Below are 17,062 nucleotides of genomic sequence, written 5' to 3' on the forward strand. Positions count from 1 at the left end.
TTTGCACGTATGAGGAGTGAGCAGCTGGATTAAAAATACCTCTAGAGTCTCTCTCTTCCCAGTTCTGGGATTATTTATTCTTCCGGCAACTCCTGTCAAGGGCTGTGGGACTGACCAGCAGGGAGCTCACAGCCAGTGGCGGGGAAAACCCGGCCAGAGACCCTGGAGGAGACGTGCAGGCAAAGTCAAGGGCAGGCAGCTAAAGCTGCAGTTCCCCTCTCCTCGTTGGTGGCCGTCCTGGGTTCCAGGGGCCCGTCGGTGTTTCCTCCCCGCTGTCCTTTGATGCATCAGTTGCAGTCGGCCTTGTGCAGCTGGGGTCGTTGAGAGAAGGCGATTCTCCCTGCTGTCATGGGGTCCCTTTGAGTTGAGTGTCCAGGCCTCTGGCCCGGGCCTGGGAGCTGGCAGCTGCCTTCCGACTGTGTCTCTTTCAGCTCCGTTCACGCTACTGGAACGCCCTCCGTGGCGGCCTCTTCTGCGCCAGACGCCGAGCAAAGTGAGGACCCTCGACGAGCTCGCTGGCGGGGCAGACAGGGGCATGGGAGCTTGCACAGAGGGGTCCCTGAAGAGGACGGGATTCGGCTCCCATAGGTGTGAATACCTTCCAAAATGTGTGCTGCCTGCTCTGCGTTTTGAAGCCGGATCGGAAGGCTTTGCTCTGGCTGACGAGGCGGGAGGGGCCGCAGGCCCGCGGGAGCGGCCAGTGCCTGGTGCCAGGAACGGACAGCTGCGGCTGATGCCGGGCGCAGAGCGGCGGTCGGCGGGAGATGAGCCGGCTGCGCGGGGCACCTCCGGCCTTGGTGCTTGAAGCCCTGTAGAGCTTCCATCATGTCGTCCTGACGATGCCCCCCTAGGAGAGGAGGGAGGCACGGAGTTACTGGGTTCGCCTTTCGAAGAGATCGCCCTGATGCTACTGCAGAGTCAGGGCTGGAAAACCAGCCAAAGAGGATGTCGCAATAAACAGACTAATTGCAATTCCAGTTCTAGGGGTTTTGCGGGGAGGGGAGGGGGGGGGCGGGGCGTGCCGGGCGGGGAGCTCGCTTGGTTTGTATTAAATTAAATTTCATTACTAAGAGGCCCATTACATTCTGGTGGCTCAGTGCAGCCGGTGTTTTCATGACGAGAAAAGCAGGATGATAATGACATCTCGGAGAATGCAGACTTTAACAGTGGTTTTGTTTTTAATATTACCACTTTATGACTTGGACTTTGCTTAGGTTTTGGGGTCACTCGGCAGTCCCGACAGGTGCCGAGAGAGGCAGGGAGCGTATCTCCACCACCATCACACGGCCGAGGAGGTGGAGGCGCTCGCAGGTGACGTGACTTGCTTGGGGTCACGCACCTGGCAAAGTGACAGGGCTTCCTTTGGGCCTCAAGGCTTAGGTCCCTAATCCTCTGTTCTTGCCTTCATTTCTGAGCGGCGACATTTCCCACCGCACCTCAGGGGGGCCACGTGTAAATCGGGGCACAGAAGGCGAGTGGGGCTGGTTCCACTTCTGGGGAGCCAGAGAAGGCCCCTGGCACCCTGGGGCGAGGTGTCCCGCAGCCTGCACAGGCCGAAGCGGTCGCCCCGAGTCACAGGCGGCTACCGAGCACTTGAAATGGAGCTGCTACTTTCAGTTGCCACACACGGCCAGCGGCCGCCCCCTTGGACGGCCCAGGTCTGCAGCCCGGGGCCATCTGACTTCTTTGGCTTTTCAGTCCGTGCCTCCGAAGGGCTTCCTGGTTCTCAGCCTGGCGCTGCCGGTGAAGGCCCGGCCGGCGATGCTTAGTGCTTCCAGGTGGAGCTCGGGACGGTGCCTGTCCATCACCCCCCGAGGGCTCCGTCGCAGGTGGGACGTGATAGTCACGTTCGGGTCACAGTGGGTTCCACTGTTGGGTTCAACTTTGTCTTTTAGGCTCCCTGCCGGGAGCGCCTGCTGATGGGGACATCCAAGAGTCTTCTTCCTTTCTCTCCCTGGGACATGCTCAGCACCTTTCCCGCCAACGCAGGCCCCTGAGGCGCGGCAGGTGTGCTGGCTGGCTGCGCGGACCCCGAGCCTGCGGCCCCTCGGCCCCCAGAGGCCAACCTCCCCAATGGGCCGCTGATGCCAGCGATGGAGAACTAATTGGAGGGTGGGACCCCCGATAGCTCCTTGGGTAATGAGTGTATCCGGTGGCTCCTGGGACATCACCCAGGCTGATTGTAGGTTGCATGCTCTTTACAGGAATGGGTGTCCAGCACTGTGACAAAGGGAGAGGTCAGGAGGAGGGCAGCGCCTTGCTTTAAATGGAAAACTGGGCCCGGGGCCTCCGGTAGAAGATGAGGAATGAACTGGAAGAAGGGGGATCAACTCGCGGGGGTCTTGGAGGAGTCGAGGGAGGAGAGGGGGCCGGGCTTGGTCCTGCGAAGGTGGGTCTTTGCTCCCCTCCTTCCCCACCCCCCAGACCCCAGTATGACACACGAAGTGGGCTCGTAATACGATATCGGTGGGAAGGAAGATAAGTGACGGGCTGGGGTCCGGGCCGTCCTGAGAGGGCGGCAGGGTCTCAGTCAGGTGTCTGCTGCAGACACAGCGCCGAGATCTGTTCAGGCCCCTGCCCAGCCTCTAACCCAGGGCTCGGTCCCGCCGGTTCCAGAGTGCACCCCGCGGCACTGCCAGGAGCGAGGCCGCTTCGGGTGGGGTGCACGCCCTCTGTCCCAGCCTCCTCGGAGACGTCTGCTAAGGAATGGGCAGCTTACCTGAGCAGGGCTTTTCCTGCCATAGAGGTAGCAAGGAAGAGTATGCCAAGTACTTCAAGACTCCTTTAATCCCGGGGTTAGACATCTAGATGAGGAGATGACCTCACTTGCCCACGGTCACACGGCGGGTCGTTGAAAAATACTCGGGTGCACACACAGGCCTCATTTACGGACGGGAAAAGTCTGTCTTGTCCGTTTGCCCCAACTCGCCTCCGCCGACGCCGGTGGGATGCCTGGGTGCCCGCCGGCGAGGGCGCCTTGGGGTCGGAAGGCCCTGCGGCCCCGAGGCCTTGCGGTGCCCGTCCCTTCTGTCCGTTCTCCGCGCCGTCCCCCTCTGTCCGTGTCTGTGGCCAGCCGAGCAGCGCGCACGGGCGAGGGGGGTTTGAGAAGTGTTTGTGGAAGGGTCGCCGGGCTGATGGGCCAGACGGTCGCACAGTGTTTTCCACGTGGCCGCTGGGGAGAAGTTCCAGAAGGTCCTGCTGGCCCTGGGGCTGACCTTATTTGATAGAGGGTCTTTGCAGGTGTCACGTTAAGATGAGGTCACACTGGAGTCGGGCAGGCTCTGAGTCCAGCGCATGCTGTTGTCATAGGAGATGCGGACAGAGACACACGCACACGCACGCGCACACGCACACACGCACACACGCACAGAGGCTGTGCGAACAGCCAGGGTCGCCAGCACACCGGATGCTAGGGGAGGTCTTCCCCACAGCCTTCCGAGAGAGGGCGGCCGTGCTGACGCCTTGGTTTTGGAGTGGCAGCCCCCAGAACCGTGAGAGAAGAGATGACCGTCGTGTTCAGCCGCCACTTTGTGGTCACTTGCCAGGCAGCGCGGGAGAGTCGTAAGGGAATTTCGTCCAGTCCTGAGGGGAGGGTTTTCCCAGATTCGGTTCAGAGCCTAGAATCGTGAGTGCATAAATGCGAGGGGCCTGGAAGCCTGCTTCTGGGGGTTGGTGTTTCACCCAGGAAGAGTGGCCCCGTGCCTCCCCTCAGTGCCACTTTACACCCAGCACAGTGCCTGCCACGTTGGCCGAGGGCCTTATTTGGGGCCAGGCACTGGGCGCTTGACGTCTGGGCCGCAGCCCTGCAGAGGGGGTGGCGCCCATCTCGCGGATGAGGGCCTGCGGGCGCTCAGGCTCACAGGCCTGAGTCTCTTCGCTCGCGGCCCGGCCCATCTCCTCCGCAGACAGCGCGCCCCGGGAGGCCTCTCAGTAGCCTGTCCACTGTCACCACGCCAGCGACGCACAGGGAGTCTGCACGGGATGGGGAGGAGGTCGGGGCTGGGTGGGGACGGCCCTGGGGACTTGCGTTCACCTTTGGCACATCAGTGTCGCTGCCCGTGTTGATCCGGTGGCTTCTGGGGGCTGGATCGCTCCCGCCGACCTAATTTACTGCTTTGCAGAAAATCACCGGGTCCAGCCGGAGGGCAGGCGAGTGCGGGACTCCTCACCGGTCGCTGGTCCCTCCAAGAGAGCGCTTGAGTTCCAGAAGGAGCTGTTGAGCCACAGCCTAGGTAAACCAGGGAAGAGTCCCACCTCTCCCTCTCTCGAGCTCGGGCGTTTGCAGGAGAAACCAGTGGTTGCTCTGGCCTGAGCTGGACGTGCCGCAGCCCGTGGCCCAGTGGAGTCAGCTTTGAAAAACAGTGGTGTCAGGGCCTCATTCCCAGAAAACCTGCTATCACTGTGGGGTGGGGGGACCTGGGGCCTCTGTGCTTTTTGAAACAGTCAGGCAATCCTGATGTCCCCAGGCTTGAGCTGCGGTGGTCATTTGTGTATGTGCCCCCTTGGCCCTTCACGTGGGCACGCGCTACAGGAAGACCCCAGAGGCAGGCGGTCAAGGCTGGGGAGGAGAGTCGTGAGGGGCGGCCGGGTAAATCAGGTCCGCAGCACTGCTGCCAAGCGTTTTCCTGGGTCCGTGCATTTCTCTTCATCCTCACTTCAGCCCTGACGAGGAAGGTTCTGTAGTGTTCCCATTTTACGGATGCACAGACTGAAGCCACAAGGGTAAAGATCATGCCCAAGCTGTGGGGCTGGTGTGGCCGGAGTCGGGACTGGACCCAGGTGACGTGCTGACTCCCTGACTTGACTGCCCCTGCCTGGACCACGAGCGGGGGCACAGCTGTTTGTCAGGATGGCTGTCTACACCGGACATCCCACCTGGGTTCGCCCCATAGGAAATGAAAGTTCCATTATGACCCCAAGCACCACGTGCAGAAACTGGTCCGAGCCGCCTTTTCGAAAAAGACCTAGTTTCAGAAATTCGGTATTTAAATTACGTCCAGGCCTCGTAGCGGAGTCTGCGTTTTAGGAGGGCGGGTATTTAAATGTACACAGATCTGGGCTTTTCTGCCTCCGTCGGGAGCGCCGTGGCATGGGGGCGGGGAGGGGAGGAAGGCCGAATCGCACGGCGCCGAGGCGATCGGAGGCTGCCGCCCGCACCGCAGGGCCCGGAAGGCTGGCGTCGCTGACCCGTGACCCCGTGGTGACCGCGTTCTCCGTTCTGCGATCGGAGGTCTCGCTTCTTTGACTTGGTCCTCAGGTGCCTCTAGAGTTTCGATCATTTCTCAGATCGAGTTCTGTGTCTAGTGCCTCAGAGTTCCACCCATTTTTTTTTTATCCGTTATCGAACTTCTACCAATAAAAAATCGTTGTCATCGTCATCATCGAGATTCTTGTCATTCTTTGTACACACGGCACGGCATCATAGCTGCAAAGGAAGAATAGGAATGAAACCAATAACCCCTCCACCCCCCGACCAATCAGATTGTTTTCAGATAGCTATGTCCGTCCGTACATTAATTTATGATTTTATACAGGCAGAGGTAGAGGGGATATTTTGTAATCTGTCTTTATCTGACATTATATCTTAAGCTTGTTTCCGTTTTGCTAAAACACCCTACGAATGATCATTTTTAGAGAGCGTGTAATGGTTCCTCGGGTTGAAAAATCATATTCAAAGCCAGTTCTCTGTTGTTAAAAATTAGGGTTCCTAGTAATTTGCTGTAATTCAGTGCTAGGAACATCATTGCACATATTACTTTTCTCGGGAAATCCCTTGGATACCTTCTCAGCAGAAAGATTATTGAGTCAAAAGGCACAGTTTTATGACTCTTGACCCATATTGCCAAATTCCTTTCAAGTAAGGTTGTTTACGCTACCACTGTTGACACCATAGCCTCAACACTGGGTATTATTAGTTTAAATACATAATAATTCAATAGAGGCACATGGTCTTCTGTTCCGTTTATACATTTTTATCCTTAGTGAGGCCATTTTTTTTTTTTTTTTTCATCTGCCTGTTAACTGACTCTCTTTGAGAATGCTGGTTTTGGCTCTAGCCAAGTTGGTTACTTTCCATGAGGACCCTTGCCAGTTGTACCTCATCAGCCTTTACTTAAAAATGAGTGAGCTTCAAAATCGAGCCTTTGCTTGAAATGCTGATGCACACACACTGGCTCCTGGATTCAAAGGCTGGGGTGAAAAACCCTGCTCCTTTCTCACACTGTGGAGTTCAGCGTGACATCTGAGTGGCTCTTCCAGTCTTCGTGACTTCAAACTTACACTTGTCCCCCTGGGATTTGTCTTAAGAACAAGGCAGGAATTTTTTTTTTTTTTTCCAGAAAGCTTCCAGACTCAACTCTTTCAATTATTTTTGGGCTCCTGAGCTATAAAGAAAAAAATAATGAAGAAAAGTCCCCATGAGTTCCTGTTAAGTGCTGCTGTTTGTGTCTCTAGATCGCTTTCTCTTGCTTTACCTGACCACATCCTGTGGCCTTGGGAGACCGCGCTTGCCCTGTTCTCTGCCTGTCTGTCTTCAGTGCCTGGCTCTCCATCTCGAACCCGCCTCCCCAGGAGGGTGGAGGCGATTTGGGAGAAGCCAGGATGGATTTAAAGAGCCTTGTTGTCCCTAAGGAAGACGGATGCTTACATCTTAACGATTCCGTAGAAACGCCTGCGTTCACCTCGGGGGAAGTCGGGTGGGATTGGAATTTCACTTGAGACTGCCAGAATCTTAGGGTTAAAAGAAACCTCAAAAGTCATCTCTTCCCATCCGTATCTGGAGCCGGACCCCCCACCCTAGAAGTTCTGATGGCGGCATTGCTGTTGCATGCACCCCTCCCGTGCTGAGCAATGTGTCTTCCTTGTTGAATAAACTCGACCTCATTCAGACTTGATTCCCTGAGAGACTGGGGGCACAGGGGAAAGCAAGGGGGATTTGGAGAGGGTGTCATTGTGCAGGTCTTGCTGGTAACACAGGACACTGCTCACCACATGCATTTAACTCTGGCTGGGTCTCGGGGACTCTCTCGGCCTCAATTTATCCATCTCTCACTTGGGGCCAACGTGACTGTCTTATCAGGATTCGTGATCGTGTGGGGAGCCCAGCGGTGCCCGGCACTGAGGAGGCTGGGGGTGAGTGGCCGTAAGGAGCGGTTTGTGTAGGATGCAGCTATCCGGTGCTACGGCTTCCTCTGCTGCCTGTGCTGATTCTGGAATTGACAGTGACCTGTGGTCGCTTGAGAGCATTTTCGTTTGTGAGGAGTGTCGGTCTTCTTCTGTCCTCCCTGCCTGGGGAGAAGTCACGTGACCGCTTGCACGGGCCTGTCCCGTGGGCAGGTGGCGACCTGTCAGAGGAGCTGGGAGCTGCGATTTCATGACAAGGAAGAGACTGGCTTCTCCTCCTCACGGTGCTCATTCCTGATGTTCGTGGACTGAGGCCCCTTCTTGCCTCCAGGGCCCCTCATCCAACCCCAGCCCGGCTCCAGGACGTGGTCTTGGGGAGAACGTCCCTCATTGGGGAGATGGAGAGGGTCGACTCCTTCTACCTGGATCGCGCGCCACACTCGACACCCCTTTTGCTTCTTGAACCGGGCTTGGAGAGCAGAGACATGTGGGTTTTCATTGGGGGGTGCCAAGGCCCTGGGATCACCACCTCCATGCCCACAGTGTGGGAGTCTCACACCCTCAAGCATCAGACCTCGGGTTAGGGACCCAGCAACTCCCGCCTTCGAACTTGATGGCCTGTGTATGAGAGGGTCTCCAGCTGCACCTCCTCTGCTGTTGACCTGCTGCATGAGTTTAGATGAGCCCCTTGGTTTCTGGAGCCTTTAATTTTTTTTTCTCTAGTAAAATAAGAGAATGAACGTTTGATGCTATCATTTTGTTTCCAAGCCCTCAGACCCCTTGTGCAGGACTGAAATCTATGCGCAGGTCTCATACAGGTAACTGCTGAAGGAGAGGTGTTTGGGTTAAAATGAGCATGGCTCCCTGCTGCCCCACACCCAGCTCATCAAAAAGGGGCCTCACAGGAGACTCTTGAGCCCCTTGGGATCTGTGGAGAGCTGTTGGAAAGAGTAGCCCCGGATGGTTCTCACGTAGGCCCGGGACCTATGATTAAATAGCACCGGCACCTGCTCGGGGAGCGCTCCCTCTGTCAGGTGCTTTGCACGGGTGCCGCTCAGTTCTTACGGGCATATCTGTAAGCAAACCTACCAGTTTGCGCACAGAGAAGGCTGAGGCTCAGGGAGGCAGCTCCACCTAGCCCAGGTCGTGCAGGAAGGAAGTGGTGGAGCCTCTCATCCAGCCCATCTTGCTCGGCAGCAGCCTCTGAGCTCACACTGAGCATTGCTGCATCCCCGTGACTTCCACCCGGCACCCGGCATCCCGACCGGCCCTGGTCCTCTGCCCTTTGAGTTACCATCCCTGCCTCCCTCCTCTCATGGCCCCAGCGCTGAGTCTTGTGGATGCCTCTGGCTCAGGAATGAGTAGTAACGGGCCAAAGGCATCTGCGTTTCCTAGAATTCCCTGCGCTGCTTAACAAACGGCCTCTGTGACGCGCGGCTTGTGTCATAACTTTCCCAAGTAAATGTTATCCCTCCCCCATTGTCCTCGACACTTACTCTTGTTTGCACAAACTCCAGGCTCCTGTTTATTCCCCATTTCCCTCAGCATGCCCATGTCCCCGGGCATCACCCCAGAAATGAGGACATTTGGGGGATGGGGCGGGTGCCTGGATGGGGATGACCTCCAGGGTCTGTATGCTTCTTAGAGTGTACTATGTCCAGGATCTGGGGTTCACTGGCGTTGGTTCTGCCCCCCGAGGCCCCCTTCTCTGAAGGGAGGCTCTGGGCACCTCCCCAAGTCCTCCTCTGCTTCAGGAGCATGGCCGACTAGGAGTTAGAAGCCTAAGGGATGTACGAGTTCAGAAATCTTGCGACGGTTCCGAAGCTTAGGCTACCTGCTCTCGCTTAGTGCCTCCTGTGTGTCGCCGGAGGGTTAAGTCTGTGTCAAGGGCCTTCTGTCAACTGCTGCCTCCGCTGGTAATGGGATGTCATAGCCCACATTCGTGATGCTGGGTTGTTATGGTTACGATTATGGGCGGCTTCCCGCTTTCTACTGCTGGGCCGTCCCAGTAGCCCAGTGAGGAGAGCGTTGGTGTTTACTCTGTATCTGATGAGCAGACTCTGGACTCGGTTTTGCTCATGCTGAGGTCTCATTTCTCCTCTTCTTTGTGCCTTCCCCATTCTCTTCTTTGCTGGTCACAGGTCACCTCCCCTAGGAAGTCATTCGTGACTGCTTAGCCGTCATATTTATCGTCAGTGTTTCTTGAGAACTGTGATAAACACGACGGGAAATATCATTTAACCTGTACCAAATCATCATTGCCTTTCGTCGATTGTCTAGCTGCTTTAGATGCGACTTCCTTATTCAACCACATCTGTCTGTCCATCCATCCAGCCATCACCTAATCGTTCAGCTGATATCTTACCGAACTCCTTTCCCATGCCGGGTGCTGGGGTAACAAAGATGAGGAAGATGAGTCTCTCCCTCAAGGGTCGGAGACTGGGCTGCGCATTAACACGATGGCAGGTGTTTGCTGCTTCACGCCCTCATCCAGCGATTGTGGCCTTGAACTCAGGCTTCAGCCTTCTTGTCAATAGGGTGCTCAGAGGAAGCGTGGTCTGTTCACTGTCCTGGTCCTAGAGACTTCATCCTGGTGGCCCAGAGCCTGAGCATCAGTGTAAGGACCTTCTCGATGCACGTTGGACTCCCTGGAAAGCGAATGCTGAGATGTAGATTAGTAGGCAGGATATTTATTATGGGATACCTTTGGGATCAAGAGCTTTGAAACACACGGGGCGGGGGGTGGGGTGGAGGAGGATGGAAGTGGGTAGAACTCAGGACTGGGCAGAGAGAGAAGATGAGCTGTGACAATGTCCCGACAAAGGTCTCCGCCAACCCCGTGAGAGCCCTGGAGCTGGAATGGCCCTTCAGAATTGTCCAGACTTGAAGTGAGGGTTGGTCCATTGTTATATGTGGGCTCCCGCGGAAAGATACATGATCTTAAGCAAGGTCATCATCTGCCGGCACTTTTCAGCCGCTGCTCTGGATGATGGCTCGATGGGTAAATGCTGGCTTTGTTCACCGTTCTCTCCCCAGAACCCAGCACATAACAGGCAGCTCGTGTTCTGGGGTATGGATCACTTAAGCTTTATGGAAGCAGTGTGCTTCATTCATTCAGCCAGTGTTTCTTACTTTAGCAATAATTTTTTGAGCTTCTGTAATCTGGGAGCTTTGGCATGGGTGGTGGGCCAGCACTGGCTTCCTGGAAGAGGTGACCTTCATTCTGGGAATGCGACTTCCTGTAAGGTGGTCCCCAGCCCGGTGCTGGACCCAGTGTTGCCTTCACTTCCTAGAAGATGGGGGGTGAGTGTGCAAGGGATGTTTTCCTTGAGGAGGGGATCTCCATCCAGCCCACCTGCTGGTGCACCTGTCCACCATGGGGAATTCCCTGCCTAACTTATGTTCACTGACGTCTAAACTCCCAGTAGCTTGGAACTTCCCCAGGGGTCCCATTGGCCCAGTGACTTCAGATCATTTGAGTAATGGGAGAATGGAGGGAACACTCTTTTGAGCTGAGTGGAAATATATATTCTCTTCTCTGAGTCACCAAAAACTACAGCCTAATGTATAAAAGCAACCACACTGTCTTTTTTTTTTTTTTCCTGTATGTAAATGAACAGATCAGGAAGTAGAGACTCTGAGCAGAGAAGAGATGGAATCAGTGATTTTTAGATCTGAAATAGACCTAGAGATTGGCCGGTCCCACCCCCTTCCTTTGCAAGAGGCCCCGAGTGGGGAAGGGACTTGCAAGGTCACCTAGCGGGCCTGGACTTGGGGAGAGGGGCAGGCATCCAACGCGGCACTGTGTTTGCCCACACGGCTCACCGTCACAGCCACCCAGCCCACCCACCTCCCCACGGAGGGCGCCAAGGAGGTCGTGGGAAGACTGGCCTGCGGTGCGTTGTTTTTATCTGCACCCGTCACCCCCGTGATCCGAGAGGCTTTTATCAAAAGCGTGAGGCTTTGATGTTTGGGTGACAAGACCCGAGCTGCTGGTAGGGAAGGAAGTTTTTGGAGGTGATTTAATAATCTAACACCCCTGGGGGGTAGGGAGGAAGTGGGAGGATGTTTGTGAGGGAAAGTCGAAGGCAAGTGTCGCACAAAAAAGAAAGTTCAAGGCGAGTCTTCCACACGTCATCCGTGCCTTGCTGTGCTCCTTGGAAAAGATGCGTGTCCGTCGGTGCGCCTGCAGACGGGCGCCGAGCAGCTACTGTGCACATGCCGGGTGGCACTGTGGGGGGAACACAGGGCAGGGACCCGGGGTCTCGGCGCCTTGCAGCTTCCTGCTGCAATGGGCCAGGGGCCTGGGCTTCAGGGGAAGGACTGGTCTTGGCGCTGGCTGCCTTACTGGCCCAAAGTGCCCGCCTGCCTTCTGCCTGTGGAAATTCCTGGGCTCACATCCCAGATCACCCGCGTTCTAGATAAAAAAGCAGGGCATGAGGTTCCCTCCAGCCTCAGTTTCCTGCAGTGCGAGATGGGAGGAAGAAGAGCATTTGCCTGAAGGGTTGTTGGGAAGACCCGGTGACTGGGGTGGCAGGCAGTTCCTGTCACACTGGCGTGTAGCGAAAGCCCACTTTGGCTGCCCTCCCGCGACCTCTGCCCTTGTCCACGGGGCCGCTCCTGGCTCCTGCTCGATGCCGAGGATGTGGGCCGTCCAGGCCCAGCCTGGGGGTGCCGGAGTAGGAGTAGAGGGAGCTGTCCACGTGTCTTTTCCTTGACGGGAGGGGTCGTGGTTCAAATTAAATTTCAGTTTTATCCTTTGTAGTTTTCTACACAATAAATCGTAACGTTTGTACATAATAAGGTGTTACGGCTTTCGGGAGAAAGGCTCGTGTCTTTGGCTTGTGTGGGTGATTGATACTCAACCCTCTAGGCCTGTTTCTTCCATCCTGCTCCTGAGCTCCGAGTTGTCTTATATTTGGATAGGATTCCAAACTGGCAGGAAAAAAAAAAAAATGACAAGGATGATACAGAGGACTCCCGTACGCCCAGATTCACCGATCGTTAACTCACTCTCCACCCGACTCCCTTCCTCACACAGTTTTTTTCCTGAACCACTTGAGAGTACGTCGCAGACATGCCCTTTTATCCCTGAATCCCCAGTGTGTGTTTCCTGAGAATGAGGACGACCTCTTCCATGATGGCCGTGTAAACATCGACCTCAGGAAGCTGAGCATTGATTGCTACGATTGCATTGTCCAGTTAATCCACAGGCGACACACGCCTTCATCGGTTGTCCTTTTGGAATTTCTTGATTCCAGGCCGCCACTGCTCTTAGTGGCCATGTCTCCTCATCCTGGGGCAGTTCCTCGGCCGTCCTGGACCGTGACAGTTTGAAGAGTCCCGGCCATTTGCTTTGTGGAACGTGCCTCAGTTTGGATTGGCTTCTTCGTTCTCGAAGGCTCCTACTGTACCACTTGGTTTGGTTTGTAACCTGTGTCCTGTCATCCTTGGTGGTCCAGTGTGGGCTGGTGGTCACTTCTGTGTTTTGTAGATGAGCAGACTGAGGCAGAGGCAGGTCACGTGACTGGCCCATGGTCCCATGCTCAGGAAAGGGCAGAGTGGGGATTCAAATCCGGGATTATGTAATCTGCCTGCCAGGCAATTAAGAACAATGATGGCAGTTAGGCTCTGAGAAGAGCAAAGTGTTAACCCAGTACTCACTTCGAGCCTGAAGTCTGAGCGTTTTGCATGCACCGCAGAGGTCCCTACCTCGTCCTGGAAGGTAACTGCCCTCAGCAGCCCTGAGTTACCGATGATGGTCGGAGAGGTTAAGCAGATTGCGCAGGGTGCCCGGCCGCCAGGGAGCAGGTGACCGGTCCATTCTGGGGACAGTGTGTCAGGTGCAAGGGCAGGTATCTCCGTCAGCCAGGGAGCAGGTGACCAGTCCATCCTGGGGACAGTGTGTCGGGTGCAAGGGCAGGTATCTCCGTCAGCCAGGGAGCAGGCGACCGGTCCATCCTGGGGACAGTGCGTCAGGTGCAAGGGCAGGTATCTCCGTCAGCCGGGGAGCAGGTGACCAGTCCATCCTGGGGACAGTGTGTCGGGTGCAAGGGCAGGTATCTCCGTCAGCCAGGGAGCAGGCGACCGGTCCATCCTGGGGACAGTGTGTCGGGCAGGCGGGTGTGGGAGCAGCAGCGACCACACCCTTTAGGCCCAGGCCCCCGGCACAGGCTGTGTGTCTGGCCTCCCTCGGCACCCGAGCTCCCGCTTCCGCTGGGCCGGCCTGATCCTGAGGCCGAGCGGCCGAGCCAGTCCTGTTGCCCTGTGCTGGGCCAGTCTCCTTTATCCCTGGCTCGTCTCTCTGAGTAGGAAGTGACCATACTGCCTGCCAGGCTCAGTTCATTGAGTTGGGACTGTGACCGTTCTATCCTGACCACCTCGGCCTGCCCAGGACGCCTCCCCTGGCTCGGGCAGCAAGCCGCCTCCCGAGAGAAACTTAGACATTTTAGTGCCTTAATTTCCACGAAACACTGCTCCATGGTTTGAAACATTAATTGAACACATGAATCGGTTTGGCTGCCTTGGAAAGCGGCTCTTTCTGGGTGGGCGCTGCCTCTCTGGGCCGTCGCCGGCCCCTTGCAAGGAGGAGCGGCGTGCGCGTGCGAAGCGAGGACGGGGCCGTGCGCACGTGGTTTGGTGGCAGGCAGCCCGTCGTCCTCCCGGAGCTCCAGTTTCCACGTTTGTAAAATGACCCGGTCTCCCGGGGCCATCGTGGGCGCTCAGTGAGGTCTCGGGAGGATATTCCTCCTCGAAGCGTCCCGTGCAGCGGGCGCTTGTGAAGGATGCTGTTGCTGGTTCGTGCGCGCTACATTTCTCGAGCGCCTTGTGGTTTACGGGGCACCTTTTGCACGCGCAATGTCGTGTAAGCCCGGCGGCGCGGCCGGGAGGTGGGTGACGGTTATAATCCAATGCCTCTCATGGATGGGTACGCCGAGGCGTGAGGGTCCCGTAAGGCTGGGGCCGAGGCCCTTTGACTCAAACCCCAGGCTTGGCGTCGTTCTCATCGGCTTCTCTTGTTCCCGTTGCCCCGTGTACTGAGCCCCGACGCTGACGAAGTCATCGTGGCGAGATGGGAATTGGGGAGCCCTCCCTGACCCCCACTGGGAGGAGGCCGAGACATTCGGGCCGGAGCCTTAGCTTAAGTGGTATGGGCCATTGCTGTTGCTGATGCTTCCGAGCGTTGGTGATGTGCGAGGCCAGGTACTCAGCTCTGCAAAGATTCTCACTTAGCGCCGGGCACAGACCTTTAGGAAGACAAGCTGTGGTTCAGAGAGTAGCTCCTAAAAAGTCTCTTCCGGTTGGCCTGGGATGCCAACCCAGGCAGCCTGACAAAGCGCCCACAGTCAACTGGGGGGCGAGGCTGCTGCCCTTTTGGGGAAATGAAACCAGTGCATTTTGGCAATAAGGACAAAGTGCCTTCCAGGTCGCAATGCCCGAGAAGCATGGGGGGCTGCCCGCGGGAGCGCGGATGTGCACACGGCATCTTGCTGAATGCAGAGTCGGTCCGGGGGACTTCTGCGAGCAAGGGGGAATCCACCCACTCCTGCTGGGGGCCGGGACACTGAGCGCCCGGGGGATTGAGCCAGCGTTTGAAGGTGGGAGACAAACTCTCTCAGGCAGGCAGAGCTGCGATAGGTCCCGCTGTGACATTAATACATCCAAGGGAGGAATGTGAGGAGCAGAGGGCCTCAGAGAAGCAAACGATGGTCACATTTTTTTCCTGGAGGAGAGAGGGAAGTGCTGGCGGGGAATTCAGGCCACCTGGCTTCTGCCCTTGGGGGAAGGATATTTCTCCAGCTGTTCCCAAATCGAGGGCAAATTCCCCTTTGGAACTTGTCAGTCTTCTTTCTTCTGAGTCTGCGCTTGCTGAGCTCCATTTTCTTGATGATTTGGCGTCCCAGTGCTGGGGGGCTTTCGGAGGGAGGGGGGCAGGACGGAGGTCTGGAAGGGGAAAGGATCGCCCCGTCGTAAATGCAATAGCGTGACTTTCTGGGGGTGCTACACTGTCCCTCGAAGGAGAGGTCAGTGTCTGAGTGGCCCACCCTGCCGAGCACTCGGCCCCGCCTCGGGGCACCTAGGAGGGCCTCGCGGAGCCGGCGAGCCCAGCGGCGGCCTTGTGCTTTCTAAGCCCTTTGGGCTTCCTCTTCGCTGCCTCAGTTGCCAGTTAGGATAGGAATCCCTGGCGAGGCTACATTTTCCTGTTCCCTGAGTAATGCGTGATGTCCACTGATCCTAGGGTACCAAATGACGGTGTCGAGCTCAGATAAAAGTGACAATGACGTTAACCCTATGCGGCGCCCATGATTCACGCAGTCCCCACCGTCTGGGGAATGTGTGGGCTCCAGGAACAGGCCGCCGGTCTCAGAATGAAGTGACGAGATGTGTTTCCCTTTCCCCTTTAGCCAGAATGCCTGGAATCAGATAAACTCGAGCTTTAGTGGGGAGGGGGGATGTGGGCGGTGGGTGAAGGCTCAGGGGATCAGGAAGACCTGACCGTCCGTTCTGGCTGGCCTCTCACTTGACTTCCAAAATATGGAGCTATCCAACCCGATCTCACGGGATTTAATGGCAATGCATTTAAATAGCAATTGGCACGTAATACTTGCTCAGTAAATGCCTACTCTCCCGGTGCGGCTGCTTGACCATATGGTAAATAGGTACTTGCTATTTTTTAAATAAATGGAATATCTCATTACCAAATCTGTTCATGTGGGCATTGGTGCTAATAATGTTTTATCCTTGTGTATTTTTAGAATCTTGATATACCTGGGATTAGGCGCTTTTAATCTGAAGAATGTACATATCCATTCGACATTCCAGAGGGACTTGAGAAGAACATCCTTCTCTGAAGCAAAGTTGTGATGTCTGAAGATTTGGAGAATTAAGGTAAGAGATTTTCTCCTTTTGAGTCGTATGGGATCAAAAGTGGCTTTCGGGATCGGTGCTCTCCGGCAGCACGACTTGGGTTGTGGGTCTTGACTTCTTGGCCTGGCCTCCCGTGCTGCTCCGTGGCCCTGGGGAAGCTGGCTTCCTGTCGCCTCACCCTGGCGCGTGGGACCTGGGTCTCGGCGTCTGGTCACCTGGACCTCGTGCGCTGGGAGCTCGCCTTCTGTCCCTAGCCAGGGAAGGAGCCCCGCATTTCCCGTGTGGCAGTTACCTGATCAGGTCATTGGGGACATCTAGGGTGTGATCTCTCTCTCTGCCATCCTCCTTGTGTGGCCCGCTCCAGCCACACAGGTCTGAGGCTGCCTGGGGAGAAGGGTGAGAGGTCAACACCGAGGGCTGTCAGAGGCAGACCCAGTTTGTCCTGGTTTTGCTACCTGCCTCCCTTTGGGCGAAATCACTCAGCCTCTCCAAGCCTGGGTGTCCTCGTTCGTAAAATAAGGGTAGTATTAGTGCCTGCCTCAGGAGGATGTTGTGGGCATAGGATGAGACATGGAGATAAAGAGCTCAGCATGCTGCCTGGCACAGGGGCGGAAATGCTCTGAAATGGGAGGGTTTTTTTTTTTTTCTTTAAATTTATTAATTACGCCATGTAGAGGTCCTTCCAAGCCGCAGGCTATTGTGAAGCCCTTGGTGGGCTCCTCTCTGCCTTTCACCTGCCACCGAATCTGCTGTGAATCATCTTGCAGGTTGTGCACAGATGCCCGCAAAGCCCCACCCCAGCCCTGAGCCCTGAGCCCTGAGCAGAGCTGCGTACTGCCTCGGCTGGCCTGCGGCCGGCGGCTTCCAAGCTGCCCCCATCACACCCTGTGGTTTCTCCCTCCGTCCCCCGTCCGTCCTCCCATTCGCTGGTGAGCTGTCCCCCAGCAAGGACTGTCCCCCAGGTCCTGACACCCCGGGTCAGGCCTCCTGTCGTGGATGTGGACGGAACCAATAAATGGCTCGCCGAGAAGGAGGGAGGAGAGGGGAAAGAGAAAGACCAGCAAAAGAAGAA

At 56.3% G+C, this 17,062-nt stretch overlaps 2 long non-coding RNA genes across 51 annotated transcripts in view; both read left to right on the top strand.

The window, feature by feature from the left end:
- Positions 1-17,062, top strand: part of LOC107506203 — a 579,061-nt gene that overhangs the window by 101,229 nt on the left and 460,770 nt on the right. For 49 of the 50 annotated variants that reach the window (XR_004954761.1, XR_004954740.1, XR_004954739.1 and 46 more), the window contains one exon: positions 15,879-16,011. This is a non-coding gene — a long non-coding RNA (uncharacterized LOC107506203). Of the gene's footprint in view, positions 1-4,121; positions 4,233-15,878; positions 16,012-17,062 lie in introns of all 50 variants that reach the window. The other variant, XR_004954759.1, reaches the window with a different exon arrangement.
- Positions 4,240-12,064, top strand: LOC118612047. Its single transcript, XR_004954768.1, has 2 exons — positions 4,240-4,629; positions 4,675-12,064. It is a non-coding gene; the product is annotated as an uncharacterized LOC118612047 (long non-coding RNA).

Source organism: Rousettus aegyptiacus, unplaced genomic scaffold (genome assembly GCF_014176215.1).
Source record: "Rousettus aegyptiacus isolate mRouAeg1 unplaced genomic scaffold, mRouAeg1.p scaffold_m13_p_15, whole genome shotgun sequence".
Classification (NCBI taxonomy): domain Eukaryota; kingdom Metazoa; phylum Chordata; class Mammalia; order Chiroptera; family Pteropodidae; genus Rousettus; species Rousettus aegyptiacus.